This window comes from Pipistrellus hanaki (assembly GCF_964339955.1).
Source record: "Pipistrellus hanaki genome assembly, chromosome: 2".
NCBI lineage: Eukaryota > Metazoa > Chordata > Mammalia > Chiroptera > Vespertilionidae > Pipistrellus > Pipistrellus hanaki.
Genome location: NC_140504.1, coordinates 178,479,674 through 178,485,673, shown reverse-complemented (window position 1 = coordinate 178,485,673; position 6,000 = coordinate 178,479,674). Strand labels below are relative to the sequence as shown.

At 45.4% G+C, this 6,000-nt stretch overlaps 1 pseudogene across 1 annotated transcript; it reads right to left on the bottom strand.

The window, feature by feature from the left end:
• Nucleotides 1–3,703: 3,703 nt before the first annotated feature.
• Nucleotides 3,704–4,428, bottom strand: LOC311617869 (large ribosomal subunit protein eL13-like; annotated as a pseudogene). The gene has a single exon. The product of its transcript is annotated as a large ribosomal subunit protein eL13-like (transcript).
• Between the last annotated feature and the right edge of the window lie 1,572 nt (nucleotides 4,429–6,000).

The window sequence follows — 6,000 nt, the reverse complement described above, 5'->3', positions numbered from 1 at the left end:
CTAAGAAAATGTCCAAATGTTCACACTAGTAGTTTTATTTGCAGTGGCCTCAAACTGAAAACTCAAATGCTTATTGACATGTGAATGAATGAATAAAATAGTTACATATTCATTTAATGTAAAGACATTCAACATTAAAAATCAATGAACTGCCCCTCTGGTGTGGCTCAGTGATTGAGTGTCAACCCATGAACCAGGAGGTCATGGTTGGATTACCGGTCAGAGTATGTGTGACCTCTATCCCCAGTAGGGAAGGTGTAGAAGGTAACTGATCATTGAATCTCTCATCATTAATGTGTCTATCTCTCTCTCTTTCTCCTTTCCTTCCTAAAAACAAAACCACACACACACACACACACACACACACACACACATATGGTAAGTGTATAACTTACCATAATTTAATGAACTATTGATACACACAACATGGGCGAATCTCAAAATAATTTTGGTGAGAGAAGCAGCCAAAAAATGAAATTATTCCGGATATATAAAATACTAGAAAATAAAAACTGGTCTATGGTGACAGAAAAGAGGCAGAACTACAAAGGAACAGGAGGAAACTTTGAGGGTGATGGATATGTTCATTATCACATGCACACACACACACATATATTAATCATCACCTGAAGATATGTTTTTATTGATTTTCAGAGAGAGGAGAAGGGAGAGAAACATCCATATGATAGAGAAATATCCATCAGTTGCCTCCCCTATGTACCCAACTGGGGATCAAACCCGCAGCCTAGATAGTGCCCAGATGGGGTATGAACCTTTTGGCTTACCTGGACAGCGTTCCAACCACTGAGCACCCCCCTCCCCCCCAGGTCCCGTTCCCCCCATTGGCCCCCTCCCTGCCAGGGCTTATCTTGATTGTAGTGATGGGTTCACACGTGTATATCTATGTCAAAACTTATCAGATTGCTCACTTTAAATATGTGAAATTTTTTGAATGTCATTTAAACCTCAGTTGAATTGGAGGGTTGAGGCGAAGCACGAATGCAAAGCTCCCTGTGGGCCTGAGGCTGTGGAATCAGGGGTGGGGGAGGAGCTAAGTCGCGCATGCTCAGTCCGTCCTCCACGCTGCCCAATCAGATCGCTGGTGGGAGGCGTGGCTGAGGCAGGTGTAGCCGGGTCACCGCCATAGTGAGAGGGAGGGCGCGAGGCGCGCTCGCTCATCGCTCCCTCCGAGAGACTCTCACAGAACTCCACTGCCATTTCTCCCGAGGGCACAGGGAAGCACCGAACGACTCTGGAACGAAGCAAGTAAGTTGCAGCGGTGTTCTCTTTGAAACAATATTTTGAAGCTGTGGAAAAAATGGCGCAAAAGGGTAGGGAACCACCCGTGGGGAAGCTGTGGTAATTTTTGTTCCCTTGTCCGTTCAGTCACGAGCTCAGGAGGGAAAGGACTATTTCGTACTTAATGCCCAAGTGTCCCTTCCCTGCAAGCACCCTTGCCTCAAGACTGGCCTCTGGTCGGTGAACTTTGGTTGAGGGGGTTGAGAAATCTGTCACGCCTCTTGTAAGTCAGACCGGGGTTCAGATTCGCGCCTTTTCGACTTCAAATCCTGAGGACTTGCTTGGAAAGCGTAATAGAAATCTAAAGACATTTGGTAGGCCCTAGCCGGTGTGCTTCGGTTGCTAGAGCCTCCTCAGCCCGCGCAGTGAAGCGTCGCGGGTTCGATTCCTGGGTTTCAGGTTCCATCCCGGCCCCTGACGCGCACATAGAGGCGGCAACCCATCGATCGATGTGTCTCTCACATCAATCTTTCTCTCTCTTTCTCTTCCTCTTTCTCTTCCTCTTTCTCTTCCTCTTCCTCTTTCTCTTCCTCTTTCTCTTCCTCTTTCTCTTTCTCTTTCTCTCCTTCCTTCCCTCCGTCCCTCCTTTCTCCCCTCCCCCCTTTCATTCTCTAAAAATTATGGAAAAAATATCCTCAGGTGAGGGTTAACAACAAAAATATTGGTATTCATTTTCAGATTCATCCCTTTAATCGATGCAGTGACTTTGTCAGCCCTAAAATGCCCGCCATCAATAAGGAGGGATTTCCGAGGGTATAGATGGGGGTATAGTTTCAAAAATTACATGACATTGGTTCAACAAATACTATGCACCTTCTCTTTTCCAGGCACTTTGGCGCTGGGTGATATTCGTGAGGAAGGTGGACATTTTCCCTGCCCTCACATAAAACAAAAGAATCAAAAACAAAAATGTTTGCTAAGTGCTCTGATAGGAAGCTTCTAAGAGCTCCCCCTCTCCCCCTCAAAATTTGGAGTTTTATCAGAATGTGCTCTTATATGAGTTGGTGGGTTTTTTTTCCCCTTTGTTTCTTTTTCTTTCTCACTGTGCTGAGCACTTTTTTTCTGGTTTCTAAAAAGCTATCCTATCCTTTATAATAAAGAGGTACTATGGAAATTGATCATCACTTCAGCACACAAGATGGCCACCACAAGATGGTCGGCTTGGGAGGGCAGTTGTGGTCTATCAGGCCAGCAGGGAAGGAGGTAGGGAGGGACCAGGCCTGCAAGGGAAGGCAGTTGCGGGGGAACCAAGCCTGCAGGGGAAGGCAGTTGAGAGGGACCAGACCTGCAGGGGAGGGCGGTTGTAGGCGATCAGGCCAGCAGGGGAGGGCAGTTGGGGGGGACCGGGCCTGCAGGGGAGGGCAGTTGAGGGACAAATAGGCTGGCAGGGGAGTGATTAGGGGGTGATCAGGCTGGCAGGGGAGTGGTTAGGAGCCAGCAGTCCTGGATTATAAGAGGGATGTCCGACTGCCCATTTAGGCCTGATCTCACTGATATCGGCCCAGTCCCCCCCAACTGCAACACTGGCCAGTCCCTCCCAACTGCCCTCCCCTGCTGGCCTGATCGCCCACAACTGCCTCCCTTGCAGGTCTGGTCCCTCTGAACTTTCCTCCTCTGCAGGCCTGGTCCCCCCACAATTGCCCTCCCCTGCAGGCTTAGTCCCCCCCAACTACCCTCCCCTGCAGGACCCTCGAGGGGTTCCAGATTGGAGAGGGTGCAGACTGGGCTGAGGGACGGACACACACACACACACACACACACACACACACACAGTGCACGAATTTCATGCACCAGGCCTCTAGTTTAAAAAAATATGTAATTATCTGTTTTTCTTAAATTTTTAAGTATACTTAATAAATACTTATTATTTGATGGTTATTTGTATTGTAAATACCGATTTTTGCTTTGTCTTCACTTTCTTTGTAATATCTTTTGATGAATTTAAATTCTTTTTTAAAAATATGTATTTTTTAAATTGATTTCAGAGAGGAAGGGAGAGGGAGAGATAAAAATATCAATAATGAGAGAGATGATTCCCACTGGGATCAAGCCCACAACCCGGGTATATGGAATGGAACCCAAGACCTTTCAATCCACAGGCCAACGTTCTACCCATGAGCCAAACCAGCTAGGGCAAATTTAAATCCTTAATTTTAACCTAGTTGAAATGATTTTAAAAAATTTTTTAATGCTTAGTATGTTTTTTGTTAGTATGTTATGATCATGGTTCTTTCCCATCTCAAGTTGCATATATATATATATATATATATATATATATATATATAATTTTATTTTATTTTATTTATTTATTTTTTAATGTTTTTCAAGACTTGCATTGCACCAGAATTGATTTTTGTGTATGAGGTGAGATAGGACTCCGCTTTTATTTTATTTTATTTTATTTTTATTTTCTTTATCACAAGTTGCCAACAGCACTCTATTTTTTCTTTTCAACATCCTGTTCTGCAGCTTCTTTGGCTCTTTTTGCCCGGATGCCAAAGAGCCGGGCGTTGGCACTGGCCATTCGAAGACTGGCAAAAGCCTTGAAGTTCTTCTCCTCTGTGATGGCCCTGGCCTTCTCCTTCTTGTAGACATTCCGTATGGGCATGACTGGTCCGGTCAGCTGTGTTGCCAATTTGAGTTCTTCAGCAGAACTGTCTCCCTTCTTGGGGGCCGAAGGCTTCCTGGGGAAGAGGATGAGCTTGGAGCGGTACTCCTTCAGCCGCTGCACGTTGGCCTGCAGGGACTTGGTGGACTTGTTCCGCCGCCTCGGATCCACCGAGATCCCAATGGTCCGGGCCACCTTTTTGTGGATGCCAGCCACCCGTAACTCTTCCAAGCTGAAGCCCCTGCCGGCTCGCACTTTGGTGTGGTACCTCATGGTGGGGCATCTCACTATGGGTCTGATGGGTCCGGACGCGGGGGCGAGGGGCGATGTGGCGCGCCTTGGCTTGCCGGGCCTTGCGCCTGCGGATTTTCCGCGCCGGCTGGTTATACCACGTGGCAACGCGCCGCTGCCAGTCCTTGTGGAAGTGGGGCTTTAGGATCATGCCATTTCGGCTGGGCGCCATGGCTGCTGCCTACGGGCCCACCTTCTCCGAAAGAGAACGGCCGGCGGAAAAAGACGGACTCCGCTTTTATATTTTCCACATAGATCATCTGTTTTCCCAGTTCCATTATTAATTAGTTTGTCCTTTGCCTAGTGGTCTGCAACACCATGTTTGTCATTGTTCCCAGACTCTATATTATTTCCAGACTCTATGTTCTGTTTTACTAGCCAATTGATTTAACTCTAGGCCACTTACCTCACTGTCTTAATCACCACATTTTTATAATAAAACTCAATAGGACAAATTCCTTACCTTGTGTGTTTTTTTTTAAAATTGATTTCAGAGAGAGGAAGGGACAGGGAGAAACTTCAGCGATGGGAGAGAATCATTGATCAGCTGCTTCCTGCATGCCCTCTACTGGGGATTGAGCCTGCAACCTGGGCATGTGCCCTGGCTAGGAATTGAACCCTGACTTCCTGGTTCATGGGTTGACACTCAACCAATGAGCCATGATGGCCAGAGACCTTTTCTATTCATTTAATAGCTTTTTTTTTTTTTTTTAAGTTTTATTATTTTTGCTTACCAAAGTCTATGTGAATCAATACCTTTATCCTTGTCCTAAACAGTACAAGAACCTTTAGAACACTTTAAGTCTTATCACCTCACCTCCTAACTTACATGATGATAATCAGTATTTTAGCTTTTTAAAAAATGTTGGGGGGGGGGACAACAATACAATGAACATCATTACTGAAAACTGTGTACCATCATGCAAAAAAGGAATTCATTTTGGCCCTGGCCAGTGTTGCCAAGTGGTTAGAGCATCCATTTGCACACTGAAGTTTATCTGGATTTCATTCCTGGTCAAGGGCATATATCTGGGTTTTGGTTCACTCCACACCCCTGATTGGGGCTCATGGGGGAGGCCATCATTGACTCTCTCCCATTGATGTTTCTCTCTCTCCTTTACTCTCTCTCTCCCTCCCTCCCACTCTTTCTTAAAAAGCAATGGAAAAAATATCCTCAGGTGACTATTAACCACCACTTTTCTCAAAAAAGAAAGGGGGGGGGGTGGATTTTATTGGGAAATCGATTTCTAATTTATGGCAGATTATACTTTCAGAAATAAAACCACAAAACAATACAATCTAATTCAATCTTAAAGGCTGGAATGCTGAGCAAGGAATGTTTTTATTTTTGTTGTTGTTAATCCTTACCCGAGGGTATTTTTTCCATTGATTTTTAGAGAAAATGGAAAGGAGTGGGGAGAAAGTGAGAGAGAGAGAGATATCAATGTGCCCTTGACCAGAATCAAATATGTGACCTTTCAGTCCATGGGCTAGCACTCTAACCACTGAGCTCTGGCTAGGGATGTTCTTGTTTTTTGTAGAGGCGCCTTCTTATTTATTTACTTACTTACTTACTTACTTACTTATTTCAGAGAGGGACACAGAAAGAGAAACATCCATGAGGAAAGAGTGTTATCAATCAGCTGCCTCCTGCACCTTGGATCAAGCCTACAACCCAAACATATGCCCTGACTGGGAATCAAACCGTGACCTCCTGCTTCACAAGTCCACAAGTCGATGCTCAACCACTGAGCCATGCTGGCTGGGCAGAAGTTCCTTCTTTACACTATCAGGTATCAAGA